We start from the raw sequence: 22,257 nt of genomic DNA, 5'->3' as shown, positions 1-22,257 counted from the left end.
AACCACATCTTTCTTCTTCTTTTTTTTTTTTCTTTTTTTTCCACAATCCCGGCATTTATTTGAAACCGGATCATGTCGTTGATGAAGCGGGCGAAGATGCCATGATAGATTTGAAGATTTCTTCAAGAAAATTGAAGTTTTGAAAAGATTCACTGAGGAACTGACCATTGCGTCTCCGAGGCTTACAAAGCTTGGGAAAAAGAGAACTGAACAACGGACGCTGCGCAAGACTATTTATACCTATGGTGACGTCGGCGACGATACAGAGGCCTTCGAGGGACACCGACTCGCTGGACGTCAATATGCATTGCCCTCTACTGGGGACATTTTTTTCCGAGGCCAGCAAGCAGTACGTGGATTTTTCAAAGATAAGGAATACGTGGGAGGATACAATGCATTCGAAATGAGAATTCTCCCTAACAAAGCCCACAAGAGCAAAACCCACGATCTGCACATTCGCAGTTAGGGAATTTGCAAGGATGTTCACAAGTGCGCTGGAGACTGACCTGCAGCAGGGCAATGACACTATGAAAGAGACCGCACAGTCAAGTGTTTTCTTTATTGCTGCGCTGTGATGACATTTTCAATACATATTTATTAAATAATAGGAATAAGGCCTATCTTTCCCTAGCAATATGGGGTGTTCCCTAGCTATATGAATAACAAAGGTGCTCGTCAGCCGTGAGGAAATGTCCAAATGAAAAAGTCTGCTGTCCAAAAAACTAACCCTAACTGACCCTACCAGTAATCTAACAAACTATGGCCTGGAAAATGACTCCCATCTTCTGATGGTGTACTGCTCTTCTTTACAGAGTTTCTCTTAATATCCAATTTTCAGATAGTCTCTTGTCACTTTCTGTACCAACTCTTTTAACTTGCTCATGCCAGTCTCTTGTCACTTTTGCTCTGTTGTCCCTTCCCCCATGCCACCTGCTCTGTCGCCCCCCCCCTTCCTGGCTCTGTTGCCCCCCCCACCCGGCTGTCATCCCTCTCCCTAGACCTTTGCTTTGTTGTCCCTCCTCTCCCCCTCGCCCCTGGTTCTGTCATCAGTCCCCCTCTTCCCTTATTTTATTGTCTGTCCCTCCCCTTTGCCGTTTACTCTGACCTCTGTCCCCCACAGCTCTGTTCTCCTGCCCCTTGATCTGTCAACCCCCCCCCCCCCACCGCACCCCTGGCCTCTTGCTCTGTCGTCCCTCCCCCCACTTTCTGTCGTGCCTCCCTCCCTGCCCAGCACCTTGCTGTGGTCCTTGCCCCCCCCCCCCAGTACCTTGCTGTGGTCCTCTTCATCCCCCCTGCCCCTTGCTGTGGTCCCCCCACCTGCCCCTTGCTGCGGTCCTCATCCCCCACCCACTGCCCCTTGCTGTGGTCCTCCCCCTCCCACCTGCCCCTTGCTCTGTCGCTCCTCCCAATCATCCCCTCGCCTGTGCTCTGGCGTCCCTTCTCCCTCCCCCCACCTCTTGCTCTGTTGTGGCCCACCCTTGACTTCCTTAACACGGGGGTAGCACTCTTCCAAAAAGTAATTATCACTGGGTACCTCCACCACTTATGCCCTAGGTTTCCTACAGCACTGCAACTCCACCAGTATGACAAGGAGATCCCTGTGCCCATCCTGCTTAGCCTCTGCGGTGTCGGATACCACCTAAAGCAAATGTGTTCCTCTAATTCTTACACACCTAGAAGACTTTTTGCTCCCTCTGCCAGATATGTTCCCAATCTTCCTGTGTGATGGGCCTTCCTAATTCTTTTCACCATTTTATCATCCGGGTTTGAAATTGAGGGGAGCTGGGAGCTAGTTAGCTTCTGCTTGTAGCCTAGAATAGCATGGCTAGCTTGACTGCAACAGCTACCAGGAGCTACTTTCGGCTCCCAGGCCAACTGATGCAGAAAGAATACACCTACATTTAACTCTGCATTTGGGTCAGTCTATAAATAAACATTGGGCACATCTAGAAGACATTTAAAGCATAATGGGTCCTAAATAATGGACAAATTAATAGGTTTGTATCTTATGTGGGAGTTGGAATTGTGGTATGCTATGTAATAGCTCCTCATTTCCCCAGTGGTAGATCCTGGTTGCTGGCTAATGCTTGATACCTAGTACCTGTTTTTAGCTACTGCTTACCTAATCTTATTTTCGAACACTGTATCATGTATGGTTGGATCTCTGATGGTAAGTCCCTTTGTAGAAGTTAAGTCTGGGCCACCCTTTTCCTTTTGTAGGCCCTCTTTGAGCCTAAGGTCCAGCCCTATTGGTGTGCGGGTGCCTGTTCTAAGAGCCCTTCTGTATGACATCCAATTTCGCAAATAGATGTAACGAAACGCTCCTGTTAGTCGACCCCAAATATCACTTTACATTCTTCAAAGATTACAGGTTTGTTTCCCAAATCAAATGCGCCCAGGGTCAATTGTTGTTTCTTTTCCCAGGCAACAAATTTGGCTTGGGGCTGACCAAAAGAGAAATGGACTGGGAATAATGGTCCCAGTCCTGGGGGCACCCCACTCCGGGTCAAACCAGCGTCCCAATGCTCCAACGGTTTTCTTGTTTTGTTGAGGAGATTCCCCTGTGACAGTCTGGCTTTAATGCTTAAAAATGGCAAGTGTTTTAAGGCTTGAGTTGTGGCCACTTGTTCTGTGTTCCGTCAGATTTGTTTTTTGTCTGCTTTGGCTTCCCAATCAACCAGGTTTCCTATTTGTCCTGCTAAGAAATTTTGTATTTGTTCGGTACCACCAGGCCCCCCAGGTTAGGGCTTCTGAGCATTATTTTCTTCTATATCCGTAGCTTCATTTGCCCCCAAACAAACGTCAAGATTTTTCCCTAAAGCGATGTGAACACAGAGGAGGGGATTTTAAGTGGCATCGTGCAGAAAGCATATTACAATAACGAGGCGAGGATAATTTTTAGTGCAGCTGTCCTCCCCTTCAGGAAACATCTATGTTGCACCAAGTTCTCCTCACAGGCCTTCCACAGGGCGGGGATATTTGCCTTATATAGGGAATGGTGGAGGGAGTTGGGGAGTTGGAAGGGGTGTTAACAATTGGGGAGCAGGCCTGCACCTATAGACGAGGGAGGCCAGAGGCGGAACAGGGTATGGATAATATGGGAGAACTCAGGATAGAGACCTGGAATGTCGGGGGGCTCAATAGTTACTTGAAGAGGAATATGGCTATGATGTATTTGAAAAGGAAGAGGATCGGTATAGCCTTATTACAAGAAACTCACCTAACAAAAGAAAAACAGATAAAGGTAGAGAGGAAATGGAAAGGGACCACCATAGGAGCAACATATTCGGCGTACGACAGAGGGGGGGGGGGGGTCATTAAGTGGATGATAGCACCAGCAGCACATGTGCCCTTTAAGCTGTTAACAGTCCACCATAGAGCCTGATGGGAGGATGGTGCTACTGAGGGGGATTAGTAGAGAATAGAGAGTTAATAATTAATAATAATAAAAGTTGTGCATTATCAATACATATGCCCTGAACCAAAACGCTATAGGCTATTTCAGGACCTTATAAAATAAAGTCAGCCCATACATTGGGGGTGGGGAGCAGTTATATGGGGAGGGGATTTTAATTGCACATTAGATCCCGGGGTGGATAGATCAGATAGGAAGATGGGGGGAAAAAAACTATCCCAGCAGCTAAAACCCTGAGGACTTTGAGAGACTTCAACCTAGTGGATGTGTGGAGAACGCACCACTCACAAGACAGACAATATTCTCACCATTCAGCCCCACAAAACATATATACACGGTTAGACTGTGGGCCTCATCACGAGTTGGGCACGTTCCTCCTAGTGCTGACTTGATGCTACAGTGTCGTAGAGCAGAAGTGTAGCTGCTCCTGCAGCGTCGGGATTCAGAGAGGCGAAGTCCAGCTGCTTTTGCAGCATCCACGAAGAGGGGGCTCCTGCCCAGACCTTGAGGAGTGGCAACTGGGCACAGACAGGTGGGCCTTGAGCAGTGGGCCTTAGGCTTGGCGGCCGGCTTCCACCTTCCGGCAGACCCTGATATGGTTGTAGGCTTTGTGTATGCCAGTTGCTAGGCAATGAGGCTAAACAAAAGAACATGGAGCGGGGGCAGCCATCTTATGGAACATATGGTAGTGGCCACGGAGTGGGGGTCTCCACATGGTATTCTGGAACAAGATAGGGCACAAAAGGGCTTCAGGTAGCCGGATGGGATGCAGGGTGCTTGGGGAATAGGGTATGTTCCTCCTAGTGCCGGCTCGATGCTACAGCATCATAGAGCAGAAGTCCAGCTGCTCCTGCAGCGTCCACAAAGAGGGGGCACCTGCCCAGACCTCGAGGAGTGGCAACTGTGCACAGACAGGTGGGGCCTTGAGCAGTGGGCCTTAGGCTTGGGGGCCGGCTTCCGCCTTCCGGCGGACCCTGATAGGGTTGTAGGCTTTGTGTATGGCTGTTGCTAGGCAATGAGGCTAAACAAAATAACACAGAGCAGTGGCGGCTATTTTATGCAACATATTGGAACGCAGCAACACTTTGGAACGCCCTGCCCCTCCCCCCCCCCCACCCCCCAGGTTAGAAATGTTGAATCGCACCTAGCTTTCAGGAAGCTAATTAAAACCTTGCTGTTCACCTAACCATTCATTCTACACCTTTTTCCTATGAATACTGCATTCTCCAGTTTTACTATTTCTGTACCTCTCAATGAAACCATACCATGCTCACAGTAACCAAGAGCCAAGTATCCCTATGTAACTAAGACAATTTTGTGCAACTAAGACAATTACATGCAACAGCGCCTCGATGCCCTTGGGCTGCTAGTGCGCTTTACAAATACAAATAAATAAAATAAATAACCCAGAGGTTATTACTGCCGGGGCTATTAGCCCTATCGCCAAACCCCACCGGCGCTATTAGCGCCGGATCACTGGTTTGGAGGAACGGTAAGTCCCCATTGGGCCCATTCAGGAATTTCCCATTCCCCACTGGGCCCAATGGGGAATGGTCAGCGCTATTACCGCTGGTGGTGTTAACGCCAGCGGTAATGGCACCGAAAAGCAGCGAAATTGCAGTGGATTTCCCCCCAGCTCAGAGCTGGGGGTAAATCCGCCAAGCTCGTGATTTGGCAGACCCTTAAATGCAGCGGTAATGGTGTTACCGCCGCATTTAAGGGTTACCGCCAACCTCGTGATGAGGTGCAATATGTTTGCTGCTCCGGAGTTGGCAGGGGAGTTAGTGCGGTTGGAATATAAAGCGAGAGTCCTCTGAGACCACTCGCCACTGATTATAACATGGCAATACTTCCCACCCAGGGCAAGGATCCCGACGTGAAGACTTGGTGCCGAAGCGTTGAAAGATGCAGTGTTTAGAGGGGACCTAAGAGAAGAAATTGTGGAATACTTTCAACATAACACCGGGAGCGTAGAATCGGCAGGCACACTTTGGGAGGCATTTAAGGTGGCCGTGAAGGGAGTGGCAATTGCCAAGTCCAAAGATCTGCAGGGTGGGATAACACGGGAGCTGCAAGAGGCGGAGGAGAAAATAGAGACAATTATGTGTGGGGGGCGGGCATACTCCTAAGGAGTTGGAAACCATACGACAATTGCAACACGATTGCGGGGAGTATTGGGAGGGATTATGTAACCTGAATTACACAAAATACATGGAGAGACAGCACACAGGGGGTGACAAACCGGGTAGGCTGTTAACTTGGCTGCATAAGAGTGAGACACCTAGACAAACAATCAGAGCAATACAGGGAATGTATGGACAAACACTTGATACTCAAGAAGGAGTGAACAATGGGTTTCTAGAGTTTTAGCAACAACTGTATAGGGAGGCTGAAGGGGGAGAAGAGACCGATGCAATAGAAACATATCGGCCTTCCTAAACTGGGGACTGCTGAGAGAGAGAACCTGGAGGCTCCAATTAGGTTAGAGGAATTAGCAGTGATAAAGCTCCTACCTACTGGTAAGACTCCGGGAAAGGACGGCCTCCCCGGGGAGTTCTATAAAACGTACAGAGCTGTGTTGCTCTCCCTGCTACTAGCAATGCTAAATGAAGTGTTAGATTAGGGGATGCTGCCGGAATCTCTGAGCGAGGCGATTTATTGTCCTGCTTCTTAAGCCTAATAAGCCAAGCATGGACTGCAGTTCATACAGACCGCTATCCATGTTGAACAAGAGAGTAAGATACTCACGGCTGTGCTGGCGATTAGGCTGAGACCGGTGATCAATAAACTTGTACATCCTGATCAAACTGGGTATGTTCCGAATAGAAATCTATCCGACAACCACAGAAGGCTCCATCATGTCGTAGAACAAATGGAAAGGGACTCGCAAGAGGTCTCAATAATCTCATTAGATGCAGTTCAGGCCTTCGACTCTGTCAAATTGCCTTGGCTGATGGCAGCTTTAAAGGAATATGGGATTGGGCCCATGTACTTGAGATGGGTGCAACTGCTGTATAGTGCACCACTGGCCAAAGTCAAGATGGGAGCGACCATCTCGGAACGTTGGCAGCTCAGTAGGGGCACTAGACGGGGATGCCCATAGTCCCCGATGATGATCATTTTAGCACTGGAACCCTTAGCGATATACCTGAGGCAACAATACGGAGAGGTGGGGATTAGCACAAAGGGGGGGGAATTACACTTGATATCGATGTATACTGATGATATTCTGCTGAATTTGAAATATCCTGAGGAGAACCTACAGTATGTCTTGGAAGTGATGGAGCGTTACGCGATGCTCTCTGGCATAACGGTGAACCACAAAAAAATCATGTATCTTTCCCCTAGGGAGATATGTAGGGATACCACAAGAGGAATTACCAGTATTACAAATACAATGTGAGACCAGGACCTTTAAATACCTGGGGGATTGATATTGATAATACGGTCAAGGCTGAATTCAAACAAAACACGGAAAAAGCGGTGACTAACATTCAAAACAGTATGAGGTTCTGGGCTAAGCTGCCGCTGGCCATGATGGGGAGAGTGGCATTGTTGAAGATGATGGTCCTGCCTAGGTTATTGCACTTCTTTTGGGAATATACCATACATGATACCCAAGCGATTCTTTGTTAGACTCCGAGTATATGTAGAGGGTTCATATGGCATAACACTAGGAACAGAATAGCACTATGTAAACTGCAAAACATGTATGATCAAGGGGGCATTCAAGGTTTACTATTTGGCCAGCCAACTACAATATGTGGCTAAGTGGTTATCGGAGGACTCAACATCAGAGTCCAGACTTTTGAGGGCTGAATGTGTCCCATATTTTTTAGGGAGTGGATATGGCTGCCGAAACCACAGCAAATGGGGTGAACAAGGATGTTAGAATTGGGATGGCAGATTTGGCGTAAGGCTTGCCAGGTCATGGAGAGCATGACCCAGTTTCCCCCCACAAATACTGCTAGTGGCACTGACTGGAGTAGACGAGCAATTGAGGAAGATAATCCGTAGGCAATGGGAACTGATTGGTGTAGCAACGCTGGGGGATGTATGGCGAGATGGGAAGGCGGCAAAATTTGACACACTGGTACAAGAAACAGGTCTACACCCGAGACAGTATATCATTTAGACTAGATTGGTGTGGAAGGTGAATTTTACGTGGTCGGGAATAGTGCTAGAGGGCCAGCCCGACACGGCCATAGAAACAATTTATGATATTTCAGATGGAGGACATAAGGTCTCCCGAATGTATGAACTGGTGATGTCCAGGGTGGGAAAGGAGGTGCTCCAGCTGAGAAAAGATTGGGAAGAGGAAGCCGGGGAACCTATGAGTGATGGGTTGTGGGTAAGGGTTCAGAGATACCACAAAAAAAATGTTCAGGAATGCGAGGTTGCAACAAATCCAGTTGTATATTACCCACAGGGAGTACATGACCCCTCAGAGGATTGCTCGGTTTAAGAATGCAGGAGTACAAACATGTCCGAAATGTGGGGAGGTGAAGGCGGGAATGATGCATATGTTCTGGGCGTGCCTGGAAATTAGAGATTCTGGGGGGAGGTGGCCCACCGTTTGACTGAGAAAGGGATTACACTGGAGGTGGAATCTTTGTGGGCGTGCATGGGGGGGGGGTAGGGGGGTTCTCTAGGCCGCGCAAGTTGATATACTGGCCAAGCACAGAATTGCCATGGGATGGAAAGCAAACAATAGACCAAAGGTAGAAGTTTGGTGGCACGAGCTTCAGAAATGGGCGGAAGCAGTATCAGTGATGTGGAGAAAAGCAGTCCACAGAGGGGGGGGGATGAAGTAGTGGACACATTGATGGCCTGGAGGCACTTAGTGGCCACACTGTCTGGGTCCGCCCAGATCTGCCTAGGAGATGATGTTGGTTCATCTCGGAGTGCGGAGAGGAGGGCACCCCTAGATCGAGCGATGGGAGATGGTGAGGCGGAGTAGGCTCGAGTTTGGGGGAGGGTAATCGGGAGACAGTGGACATATCATGAAACTGTATATTGTGCTTGGAACTGTGAGTGATGTTCACTGTTTGGTTTATGGTTGTTTGATTTGTTAGAAATCAATAAAAAATTGTTTAAAAATAAATATAGGGAATGAGTGGCTGGGGTCTTTCTTCCACCGAAATGGGGATTTTGCATGGATTGTGTCCACCCACGTGTTCTTCATCTATGATCTCGCCTATATCGAGCTTCGGAATTATTTTCTTTTCGGCAGAGGGTGCTGTGCATCGATTCGGTCGACTCGAGGTCCTCCCACTCTAGGATGATTTCATCTAAGGTATATATGGGATGTGCAGCGCCCGTTGGCTTCAGTTCTGTTTTTCTGAGTAAGCTATCGCTTCCAGAATTATGGCGTGCTTCATATTACTTCGTAATGTCTTCGTCTTCAACAACCTTGAAGACTGAGTTTAAGAAATGGCAACACTGCGGCGCTACAATGTTGCTGACGGACCCACATCGGGGTGTGTTTGTGGTGCCTTGGTGTGGATTACAAGACCTCAACCTATCAGTCGTGTTAATCGATGACGGGAAAAGTTCTGAAGGCATGTAAAGGGAAATTGGCGGCAGGCAGACGCCCCAAAAAATCCCCTTCGACTGCCCTTTTGCCCTCTTCTCAACGGAAGAAAATGAAAAGGTCTAGGTCACGGAGTGGCTCTCACCACTCCTCGTCAACGATGAAATCGAAGAAAAGGCATCATAAATCGCCTACTTAAGTCTTCCTCGTCTGAGGAGTATATCTTGCCCTACTTAGGCTGCGACTCCGGCTGATTGGGAATCATTCAGGCAGGAAATTATAAAATGTTTTGAGAAAGTAGCTCCCTCAAAGCAGGAGGACCATGCTTCTACCACGCCTTCTGAAGCCGGTAAGGAAAAGGCTGGAGCCAAATCTTGTGCGCCCTCAAGCCAGGGACGAAGACCAGATTTTCATTGAGAGCAGTTGAGGTCTCGAGTCGATGAAAATCATCGAAGACTCCGTCAAGTCATTGAAGTCCGTCACAAACAAAGTCCACAGAAAAGTCGACGTAGAAACCATCAGCATCCAAGACACCAACTTTATCCACGTCATCAATGCCAAAACCAAGTTTGACGACTTCATCGGCATCTGGCTCAAAGCCATCAATGCCTCAATTTCCAAGAAAGAATTTTTTTTAAGTCTCTCACGTCGATTTATGAAGACTATGAGCCTTCAGACGACAATAGTACTCCTTTTGGTTTGCAATATGGCACACCTAATGTTCCTAATAGTTATCGGGGGAGTCTAGAATGCAGGACCTGTGTGATAATTTACAATCAGCCAGTGAGGTGGGCATCCCTCCAGAATTGGAATTTGGCAAGCCAGACCCGGCAGATCACGCAGATGCCTCTTGTAGGCAATTAATGACCAAGGTCATTGATTATCTGTGATGGATCAGGCCTGCTATCCCATTTGAACAGGATGACCTCACGGATATCCTGGACAAAGTTCCTCAAAGGGATCCAATCCAACCGTTTCATGTTGCTCTACAAAAAGGAGTAAGTGCAAACTGGGAAGTGCCAGAATCAAATCCAGCATTCAATACAAATTTGACAAAAAAAATAGACCATCCTGTAGTGACCCTAACCACTTATTTAAACGTCCTTACCCCAGAAAGCCTTGTGGTGCAAGCAGCAACCTCTATCTCCAATCAAGGTGCCTATCCGACCGTTTCACCAGATCGGGATGATAAGCGAATAGACGCCTGGTTAAAAAAAATATATATTTCCTGCCGTGAGCATGGCTCTCAAGTCTGCCAACTCTACATGTGCCCTTGCAAAATTTACCTTCAGCCTATGGAACTGTGTATCCAGGATGGATGAACATATTCCCGAAGGGGAAGAGAGAAACGGCTTTCTGGCCATTGTAAAAGATGGGGAAAGAGGACATGTGTGTGTCTCTAAAGTGATGTTTAGATTCTGCTGACAATATCAGCAGGACCATGGCGGCAAGCACCATGATACACAGGTTTGCATGGTTAAGGAAGTCTGTATTTGCACCGGACGTGCAGTCTAGGCTCCTTAATATGCCTTTTGACCGTCTCTTCTTTTTGGCAGCAAGGCTGACAACCTTGAGAAGCTGCCAACCTTGAAGGCGGCCGCCAAGTCTCTAGGTGCTGCGATCAGGCAGCTTCAGCCTTTTCACCCCAGTGGACCTTCTTAGAGGGGTAGATCCTTTTGCTTCTACTCCTCAGTTGGAAGAGCGAGAGGAATGGCTGGTCAAAGAGGCCAAAGAAGATTCCCTCGTGGTGAACGAGGGAGGGGTGCAAATCCCGCCCAAGCAGTGGCATCTTTACCATCAGCTGCTGCCTCAAAACCTCTCTGAGGTCTTCACTCGCGGCATCCTGTGGGAGGCAGACTGTCTAAGCATCTGAAAGAATGGCGAGGCATTACTTCGAATGCTTGGGCATTAGAAACCATAGGCCAGGGTTACTGCCTACCCTTAATTTAGAGACCTCAAAATCATCCACCTGGAAACTATTTGTTAAAGGTTCCAGATCCATTCCTTTTACAGGACATTTTAAGCCTGTTAGAGAAAGGTGCTATAGAGCCAGTACTTGTAACAGAGTGGAACAAAGGATGGTATTCTCCTTATTTTGTAATCCCCAAGAAGGACTGAGACCCATCTTTGACTTGAGATGCTTGAACAAGATCCTCAGGAAGGACTATTTCAAGATGGTCACACTTTCTCAGATCCTTCAGGCGGAATCGTACAAAAATGTCGACCTGGGAATTGCGATGGCTGAAAATGCGGACTTTTTTTTTTACCCCCCCCCCCCTTACACCACATATATATGTGGGGGGGTTTACAGTATATTAATATGGAAGGGGGTTGCTGGTGGGTGCCCCCCGCATATATATGTGGTGTAAAGGGTTAAAAAAAAAAGCCTGCCTTTTCGGCCATCGCATTAATCGCATAGATCCCTTCAGGCCCTCCAGCTCCAGGATTGGATGGTGTCATTGGACCTTCAGGATGCTTACTTGCATGTGCCAATCCATCTCAAGCACATAAAGTACCTGAGGTTCGCCGCTGGCGGTTATCATTATCAGATTTGAGTTCTGCCATTCGGGCTGACCTCTGCCCGAGGGTACTCACCAAACTGATGGTGGTAGTGGCAGCGAGTGTCAGGAGAGGGGTGGATTTACGTCTACCCCTACCTGGAACACTGGCTAATCAGGGCACGTTCTCCCGAACAAGTCGTGGATCATCTCAGCGTAACCTTCCACTCTTTCCACAGACTGGGCTTTTACCTCAATTGCAAGAAGTGCCATATGATACCATGTCGAAAGCTCCAATTCACCTGGGCTGTGCTGGATACATCCTTGTGAAAAACCTTGCCACCTGAGGGCTCAACACATTCTACAGATGGTCACCAAATTTCAGAGTGCCCAGCATCTCCCGGCCTTCGACTTCTTGAGGTTGCTCGGCCTCATGGCATCCTGCATTTTCCTGCTACCAGAGGCTCACCTGAGAATGAGATCCCTTCAATGGGCTCTCGGGACACAATGGTCTCAATTCTTGGGCAACATGTCAGACAGACTTGGTTCCAAACAGGGTCACACAGGATCTCCTGTGGTGGGCCTGCAAAGACAACATTCGGAAGGGAGAACCTTTTTGGCAACCATGGCCGGAGGTAACGATAGTTACGGACACCTCACGGGGTGGGGCGACATGCCAACGACCTGACAATCATTGGTCTCAATCGGAGTCCAAACAAGAGCATTTAGACTTGCGCTGAAGGCTTTTCTGCCCTCTGTATGGGGAAGGAATGTCTTGATAATGATGGAAAACACATTGGTCATGTACTACCTCAACAAGGAGGTGTAGGGTCACTATCACTGTGCAGAGAGGCAATTCGGCTCTGGTTCTGAGCAATACAAGAAGGAATCGCCTTATCAGCAGTTCAACTAGCCGGAGTGGAGAATATGGCGGCAGACGCTCTGAGCAGGCAGAGCACAGTCTCCCACGAGTGGGAACTAGCTCAGGAAGTCCTTATCTTCACCCTTTGGAGAACCCCTCAAGTGGATCTGTTCGTGACCAGTGTCAACCGGAATTGCGAACTGTTCTGTTCCAGGGAATTTCCAGTTTCCACCTCTGTACGCGTTTCCTCCAGTCCCCGTCCTTCCTCACGTGATCAGGAGGTTGAGAAAGTTTGGGAGGTCCATGATCTTAATTGCTCCGGATTAGGCCAGGAGGACGTGGTACCCAGACCTTCTGGACATATCCATCTGCTCCCCCAAAACGTCTTCCGCAAACAGAGGACCTTCTCTCGCAAGAAGAGGGTCGGGTTCTCCATCCAAAGGTCAACACGCTCCACCTTCACGCATAGTTTCTGAGAGGTTGAGATACAAGGATTGGGGCCTCCTGGAGGACGTAATGAAGATTTGCTTTCGGCCAGAAGGCCAGCTACAAAGTCTTTGTACTGCTGCCATTGGAACACATTCTGCAGCTGGTACAGGTATAAGAATGTGGATACTTAGCTATGCAAAACACCAGAGGTGTTATCTTTGCTGCTGCATTTGGCCAATCTGGGGCTACAGGTTGGAACCATTAAAGGTTATTTGGTTGCGCTTTCCATCTTCAAGCACTTGTCTGTCATATTTTAAAATGACTTTGGAAGTACAATTTCAAAAGGGACTCACTAACGTGTTCCCTCCATCTCAAGTTCCTATTTGGGACCTTAATCTTGTTTTGAAATTTCTCATGTGTGCACCATTTGAACCACTCATTTCATGTCCTTTAATACTACCAACATTCAAAACCATCGTGTTTGTGGCTTTAACATCAGCCCGACGGGTGCGCGAGTTGCAGGCACCATCTTCTAAACCACCTTTTATGCTTTTTTTTTTATAAGGAAGTCCTTAAGAACAAACTAATTCCTGCCTAAAATTATATCAGATTTTCATCTGGGACAAAAGTTAGTATTACCTACCTTTTACCCACCACCTCATCCTAGCAAGGAAGAGGAAAGGTTACACAGTCTTGACCCAAGAAGGGCTCTGAGTTGCTACATTTCAAGAATGTCTGTTTCATCTAGATTGCCAACTGTTTATAGGATATAATGGTCATAGACTGGGACAGGCTGTAAATAAACAAACCTTGTCCATATGGATTATATTAGAATTTCTGGGATTTACACTTTACGCTACTTCAGAGTCTGGTATCGTCTAAACCACATTAATGCTGGTAGTTCTACTGTAAGAAGAACACGAAAAAACAAGTGAAGCCAACGGGCGCTGCATTTTTCATATATACCTTTGATGTAAGGAACTCATGGTGGGAACAGTAAAGACAGATACAAGTGATCACAGTTCAAGTGTGCATATTAAACTGTATAGGTAGGTTGGGAAAACGCCTAATCGAAACCTAAATCTAAGAGGGGAGCAAGCTACGATAATAATAATAATAAGGCAGTCCTAGTGGCGTCTTGTCAAATAAAAGGGCCTATACTAAAAAAGAAAACTATTGCCAATCCTTACAATTAAATGCAAAACGAGTGTGGGATAGGGTTCACAAGTGTTCACAAATGATAAGTCAGGATGTGGAAGCCAGGGGCCGCCCTTCCCCATGTTTTGAACATGGGACAAGGCGGGACTCCTGAGCACAGCACATGCTCAAGCTTTCCCAGCAAGAGACTACATTTCCGTTCTCAGGTATGAGGATCTTCGATGGTGTCTCTTTTCTATAAAAAGTCTCTTACCTCTGAAGACATGTGTTTAAAATAACAAACCGTTCCTTTCTCTATGTACGTTCGGTGATTGCATTTCACCCCTGTCGCCCCCTCTTCCAGGCTCAGATCCACAAAAAGTTCCTTGCGATGCCAGGACCTGTAGTGGTTAAGTCTCTTAATTGTGAGAGCATGATATACAAAAAACAACAAACAAAAGTCCCTTTCTACTTGCAGTTTGGATGATGGTTCCTCACCCCTGGGTCCTCCTCTTCTGGCCTCAGACCCCTGTCGACTGTTTGCCTCCCATCAGGTTCACTAAGGCTTTTATTCCAAAATAATTTCACCTTTCACATTCACAAGTTTTAATGTCTTTTTATACAATCCACTGTCGGCATCCCTCCATCGGGTTCACTCTTGCCAACCACGCAGTTCCTTCTCCTTTCTCACATCTCCCTTAGCTTTCCAATTCAGTGATGGTCAAAGACCTTCGACTGTACAGAGGATTTTACTAGACCCTTGTATGACCACTTTGACCTTTTCCTTGCAGCTCTTCTAAGGCCTTCTGGTATTGGTAGTCTCAACAAAAGGGAGTTAAACCAGAGTCTCCCGAGTAAACGCCCATGTGGTGTTGGACCCCTATGCAGCTGGTTTTCCCCTAAGATGTTAACAGTTCTTTGAACTTTCCTCAATTTGTCATTTTGCAACTTTTGTTCAACACAGTTCGGTTTCTTAACGGTTCTCCCCTCGAATCACCGGCTGTGATGAACCGCTTGGCTTTTCTTGTCTTTGGAGTCAAGGACAATATCATGGTAGCAAGCGTCTCTCCCTGTCCTGATTATTGTTGTAGGGGGGCTCTGTGTACCATTTGACATCTGCTGCAACACACGTTGGCTATTGTTCGCGGCCTACCGTTTCCTTTCACTGGGGCTTCGCAGGTCTGAGTCAAAAAGGGCAGGGTTGCTTCTCTCCTTGTCACCGCCTTTCTCCTCCTCCTTGAATTGCCATACTGGGGTAGCTGTGTTGTCATGCGGTTTGCCTGCAGAGGTCCTCTTTTTGTCCAAAATTCGAGCTGGAAGCAAGTCCAAGCCAACCAATGGTAAGTACCTGTACCTTTTAACGGCCAGCAGTTGTCCAATCGGGGACAACTACTGGTTTCACATCTGCCCTATGAGCAGACTTTCTGGCACCAAGGATGTGGACTGGGACTAGACAGTTTGGTAGCCATACGAGGTAAATGCGAATGTGAACACCAGAAATGATGCAAAAACAGTACAAATGTAACTGCTGCCACCAGCCTGTCTTTGGGCATATATAAAAGTAACAAGAAATCCTCTGTGTGAAAAAGTAAGGTGGTACAAAGAATCCCCATTGCACTGCATTGTGAGATGCTGTGTGCAATGTCAAAAATGCAATAATTCCAAAGGGAAATAGTTTCCCAGTACTGATAGTCTGAAGGACTGATCAGTTTCCCAAATTTGAGCAAAAGGCAAGAGAAGTGAAGCTGAACGCTTTACTCCCTGAAGCCATAGGAGACTATGGAAGAAAAGTTTAAAAAAAATGTCTTTCCAAATAGTGGTCCTGGAGTGGTTTTGATCTTTCCCCCTGATGGATCGCAAGTTGTTCCGTTTCAGTGCTACACCCCCTCAACCCTTGCCCAACACTGGTGGGTTTTGTTGTTTAGCAGAAGTCCATCAATTCAGCCATGACGACTGCGCATGCGCGCGTGACGCATGCGGAGCTAAGCATAACGGCTGCCGGCGGCCACTGCATTCATCATGCCAAAAATCCCCTTTTTATTGAATATTCCCACCCCAGCGGCACACGAGAAGCGTTGGATCACCCTGGGAAGCACTGGCCGCATCCCCGGGCAGAATCGGAGCGGGAGACGTGTGCTTCAGCCCGAATCTTCCGGCTGGCGGGCCGCGGTCATTGTGACAGACGCGGCTGCTGCCCATCCCCTCCCCCTCCCCGGCGCGGCGAACGCAGAAGATCCTGTGTGGGAGGACACGTCAAATCACTCCGCCAAGCTGCTCATACCGCCGGAGACCCGAACGCGGTCGCCCTAACCGGCTGGCCACAGAGCACCTATGGAGGGAGAGACACGCAGCCGGGGACATACAAGTGGAGCCCCTCTCGGCCTCGACAACACCACGTACAAGCGGAGCCCTGGAACCTAATCACCCACGGCTTGGGCCCACGCTGCCAGCCTCCCTCCCCCATCAGCGAGACTACAACGCCCAGGGTCGAGCTGCAGCACAACAAGGAGAGCCGTGTGCTGCGCTCCTTGGTTGATGCATGATACGATGTAAACGGACACATCCATGACAAGGTACGAGTGTGTGTGAAGCGGGGGACTGACCTATCTTCCCCCTCAAGGCCTCCTGTACAATTTAAACCACCTGTAAAGACCACAGAAACCATGTGTGCCACTTTATGCATCAGAGATACACTGGCTGGAACAATGACACTGTCCTCCCTACGAGGCTTCTGCGCAGTGGACCTGAACTACGAGTAGGGGGGCGGAAGGCACTTCTTCTCGCAACTAATCGGGACACCCCTGGTCTACGTGGGACCCCTGGACTCTTCCCCCTCCTCCCCCCTGCTAGGCGGCAACCGCAATCTGGCGAAACACACCAGAACGACCCTTAGGGGGCACCACTACCAGTGAGATGGGTTCTCCCCCGCAGGCTGCGCCCCCCCCACCTGTGCCCTGCGACCCTGGAAGCAAGGCTGATACTCGCAGCGACTGCGTTTTTGCTGTCCTAGACGCGGCCCTTGCACAGATTTGCGGCGCGCACCAGGCGCAGCCTCTACATGATCGCCTGAATCATACAGGACCTCTCCCAATCCCACATTCAACCCTGGTGTGACAACGGGAAACACCCGGATCCCTGCCACGCAGGACCGCTTAACCACGTCATGGGTAAAGAAAAGTCCAAGTGATAAACTTTGCAAAGTAAGATGGACCTCTACACCGTGGGGGCTCCACCCCACCTCGGTCTCAGCCTCCAGAAGAGGAAGGGGCCCCCGAAAGGCCCCAAGACCGCCCTGTTTCTTTGTTAGACCTCATGAAGGCGATTGGGGACTCGAGGACATCATTGGAACTCAAAATAGGTGGCCTATCATCGGAGGTGTCCCTCATACGCCAGGACCTCTGCAACCTGTCGGCCAAGGTTGGAGAGGCGGAACAGAGAGTGTCAGTCACAGAAGACACTGTCCACCGGCTGGAGCAACAACTCACCGCGATCACCCAAAAGGTGACCCAACTGGAATAGCGTGCTGAGGACAGTGAGGGGAGGGCACGGCGCAATAACCTCAGGATCCTCGGAGTACCAGAGAAAGAGGAAGGCCCTAGCGCTGAACTTTTCCTGGAGGTTTGGCTTGCCCATGTCTTTGCCCCTAAAAAAACTATCCACATTTTTCTCCATAGAGAGGGCACATAGAGTCCCCACCTGCCAACCTACCCCGGGTGCCCCGCCTAGAACAATAATTGCATGCCTGCTGAACTACCGGGACCGGGATGCGATCCTACAAATGGCAAGGGCCTCCGGCCCGATCACATACAACAGCTACAGGGTCGGTTTCTATCCCGATTACACTAAAGAAGTCCAAAAAGCCCGCCAGTCATTTGACTCTGTCAAGAAGAAACTCCAGTCGCTATCTATCAAATATGCCTTATTCTTCCCGGCATTGCTTAAAGTTCATTATGAGGGCACTACTATTTTACAACCCCAAAGGTGCATGGGACTGGCTTGAAACCCAGGTCCTCAAGGATTCAAGAGTGAGGCGCACACCGCCGGGCCCGCCCACACAGAAGCCCTGGTCTGGGCGGCCCTCGCCCCCTCGATCTCTGACCAATGCAGACGGCGACACGGCTGGGAGCCCTGCGGAAAAGGGGTAAGACCCACGCAATATGGGGACTAACCTGCAACACGATAACATGGGAACGCTCACTCAGCGGCTGCCGCTCCTAGTGCGGCGCGGGCGCTATCACAGTCCGGGTTATCCCGAGGAAGTTTACTAAGTTATAAGTTTAATGTTTGGGCGACAGGTGCTCCCAGTTGGGGGGGGGGGAGGGATTACAGGGTGGGGGGAGTTTTGGGAATGTAAGGAATCGAAACCACAGGACGAGAAGGCATGATACCGACATACGCTGGCAAGAGAATCAAGCACTGTTTATGGGCAAGACCGCTGACACTAAAATCATCCAGTCATCACACACCACTACGGGGCTACCCCCCCGGACGTCTCCCTCGAAGGAATACCTCCACACACCTCCGTATAGGTACGCAACCGCCATTGATCCTTCCAGATACCCCGATAAGAGGCCCACGCAGATGGAATGAGCTCCAAGAAGGTATCCTTACTGTCCTGGAACATTAATGGCCTCGGCTCCAGCATAAAGCGAAAATTGGTGCTTCAGTACCTGAATCGGTACTCGCCAGACATAGCTCTCCTAAATGAAACGCATTTGATCGCGGTACGAGCACCGACTTTTTCAAAAGATCCAACTACTCGCATACCTACCATGCCGGTTTCACGAAAGGCGCCAGGGGCACGATGATACTTGTCCACAAACGAGTCCCCCTACAGGTCAGGAAAGTCAAAGCTGACCCCCGGGGCTGCTACGTAATGATACCTGCTGACATCTGGGGCGAGAAATTGGGCCTTGCAGCAATCTATGCCCCCACCCCCTACGCTCACAAAAGAACTGCTGCCCGAACTACGGAACTTGCTTCTGGAAGAAGAGGGACGATCTGTGGGTGATAGGTGGGGACTTCAACGAAGTGATGGACACCACGGTCGACAGATCGCATAGGAGATCTGGAAGCCGCCCCGCCTCCACACCACTCGCCATGTTCGCCGAAGCCCTGGGGTTGACGGACACATGGCGCTCACTCCATAATGACGAGGCTGGCTTTTCCTTTTTTTCCGGCGTGCACAAGTCGCTCAAGGATTGACTACGCCTTCATCCCCTGCAGCACAAATCACAGACTCCTAGCTGCGGATTTCCTTGCAAGGGGAATTTCGGACCACTCTCCGCTTCTCCTAACCATGAAAAATGCATGCTGGTGTCTGGATCGCAACTGGCGCTTGAACACGTACCTCCTACGACTCCCTGAAATTGCAGAGGAATTGGAAAAAAAGACTACTGAATATTTCAAAATCAACAAAGGTTCAGTGGACTGCCCAATCTCGATCTGGGAGGCATACAAGACTGTCCTCCGAGGAGAAGCTATCTCGGTGGTTCCGCCCACCAGAAATGGCATGACCAAAAAAAATCAGAGAGGCAGAAGCACGAGTCCTGGAGTATGAACGGCGAATCCTAGAACACAGCAACCAAGAGGCAAAAGAGTCCATGATCACGGCACAAGACACCCTCAGCAACCTAGCCCTAGACAATGCACAAACATCCCATCAGCTAGTCCGGTGCCAAATCTATGAACGAGGCGACAAAGCAAATAAGACCCTGGCCTAGTTGGAGAGACGCGAACAAAGCAGAGGACCTGTGCGTGCCATAAAATCTCCGGAGGGAACATTACTGACAAATGACTCTAACATTGTGGAAGCATTCGCCGCCTACTATAAGAATCTTTATACCCCACCCACCGGGAGCTCGCCAACTGAACCCTCATGCTACCTGGACCGGATTGAGATCCCGAAACTCTCACAACATCTGTCAGATCTCCTGAACGCTGAAGTCACGAGGTGCAGGAGGCGCTTGCACAGCTCCAACCCGGGAAAACTCTGGGTCCCAACGGTTTCCCTACAGAGACATGGAAATGCCTTGGTGGTACATTACCCGCCTATATGCACCGTATGTTCCTACGTAGCAGAGAACTAGGGACACTCCCCCCGGAGCTCAGGAAGGCATGCATAGTGGTCATACCTAAACCTGGGAAACCTCCAGAGGAATGTGCCTCCTACCGTCCCATTTCACTGATCAATGGAGAAGCCAAGGTCCTTGCCAGAACACTCGCTAACAGACTACTGCAGGTGATTGAGACCCTTGTCCACCCAGACCAATGTGGATTCATGCCCAATAAATCCACTCACATGAACTTACGCAGAATCCAGAACTTTGCGGGTTTAAAGGTGAATGAAGCCAAGACCATTTACTTCCCGATCCAGGGGGGCGATTCTTCGATCCCTGAGACCTGCCCATACCATATCTCCATCAGGGAATTTAAATATCTGGGCATACGGCTCGACCCGACACTTGAAGGGTTCCTCCAACTTAACCTACAACCAGTAATAGAGCGGTTTAACAGAGATACCTCCCATTGGCAATCACTCCCCCTATCGTTAATGGGTAGAGCCGCATTATTCAAGATGATGACCATCCCTAGACTTTGTACGTTCTCCAAAACGCCCCATTTAACATCCCCCGGGAGACCTTCGCACTTATTGACAGAAACCTTTGCACGCTGTTATGGGGAGGGAAATAACCCAGAATCGCCCTTGACACGCTCCAGAGATCGGTATGGGAGGGAGGCATCGGTTTACCCTGCATACGCATTTATTACCTTGCGACATAGATCGGGTGGTAAACGACTGGATACACGCAGACTCCACACTACCACACATTCGTATTGAACTGGAGACCATAACCCCTTTAACCCTGCTGCAGATCCTATACGCCACCCACAACCAGCTCCCGACGTTGCCACAAACGACGCACCATATCCGTCGTGCCTGGCGGGATGCACACAAACCGATCGTTTGGAAAGGAAAGCCAACACTGTCCCAACCCATATGGCACAACGCGCTCCACCCGGAAATAGTGAAAATGGGCTCATTTGGTCACTGGCGCGCAAAGGGGATACACACACTAGCACATGTGATACAAGAGGGTCGCCTCCTGGACTTCGAGACCATGCAAGAGCAGTTTGACCTGGCACCCATGGACCGGTTTCGACATGCGCAGCTGGCCCACGCCATCGCACCCAATTCCCTGACACGACAAACATACCCCCCTGCTCTCCCATTGAAACCAACATCCTTCTGCCACGCATTTCCTCTAACGTCACCTCCACCCTCAGGCCCTTAACTCATTCGGGGCTACACAGCTTGATGGGCTCAAAGCAACATGGGAAATGGATGTAGGTCAACTGGAACCAGAAGACTGGGTTGATGCATTAATGTCCCCCTGGGAAATTGGGATAGAAACTAAACTTAGACTAATACATTTGAGAACCCTTCACCGCTCGTACCACTCATGTACTGCAATGGCCAGATGGGGGGGAATAGAAGACGGGACATGCCTTGGATGCAAATCTGAGCCAGCCACCTTCTACCATATGATATGGGACTGCCAGGTGTTACAGGTCTTCTGGGAGAACTGTATTAATACGATCTCCGCTGCCCTGGCGACGCCAATTCCTAGAGATCCCAAAATGGTACTTTTAGGCATCTGGGGAGAAGTAGACCTGTCAAAATACGAAAAAATGTTTCTGCCGATTTGCGTTGGGGGCAGGCAAAAGACTTATGGCGGCTAAATGGGGCTCTGCAGATCTACTGTGCCTGAACCGCTGGAGTAATGAACTGGACAGATGCGCAGCTTCAGTACGCCAGATTTCTAACGCATGGGGTTGCCCCCGCAAATTCTAAAAGATATGGGGCAAATGGCTTGATGCTCACTGAAATCCACCAGTGATTGTAGATTAGCACCTCCGATACATGATTTACCTGCCTTGTCTCGCAACTGTTTTATGGCCCTTGGCCCTGCGGGGCCCTTCTTGCTTTTGATACTGCCATGTTTCCTTCATCTGTTTTATGCCTATGATTCATGTCTATTATTATGTTGTGTTGTTTAAACCCAATAAACAGTTAAAAAAATCATGGCTGAATTTTTTAAATTTTTTTTTTTTTTTTATTTCTATATGGATCTACTGGGATATGGCATCTTCATTCATCTGGATTTGGATAAACCCTCAACTCTACCACTCTGTGTCGTCCCAAGATGATATCTGTTACCCATTAATGAATGTTTTTAAAGTGGTAAATGGCACAATATAAACCGTGATGGAGAACTTTGAAAAGAAAACCTAGCACATGATGTTATGAAAATGGGTTTAAAACGTGTGCCCTAAAAGTACTACAATGCAAAATGAACACCAATATTTGATTCAGAGCAGC

The 22,257-nt window shown here is 48.9% G+C and overlaps 1 protein-coding gene across 1 annotated transcript in view; it reads left to right on the top strand.

Annotated features, from left to right (window-relative positions):
* TIPRL (TOR signaling pathway regulator) overlaps positions 1 to 22,257 on the top strand; it is a 51,027-nt gene that overhangs the window by 26,304 nt on the left and 2,466 nt on the right. The gene's annotated exons all lie outside the window — the stretch shown is intronic.

This window comes from Ambystoma mexicanum, chromosome 1p (assembly GCF_040938575.1).
Source record: "Ambystoma mexicanum isolate Mex_15411 chromosome 1p, UKY_AmexF1_1, whole genome shotgun sequence".
In the NCBI taxonomy this organism is placed as follows: Eukaryota; Metazoa; Chordata; class Amphibia; order Caudata; family Ambystomatidae; genus Ambystoma; species Ambystoma mexicanum.
This window is presented reverse-complemented; position numbering and strand designations above follow the sequence as displayed.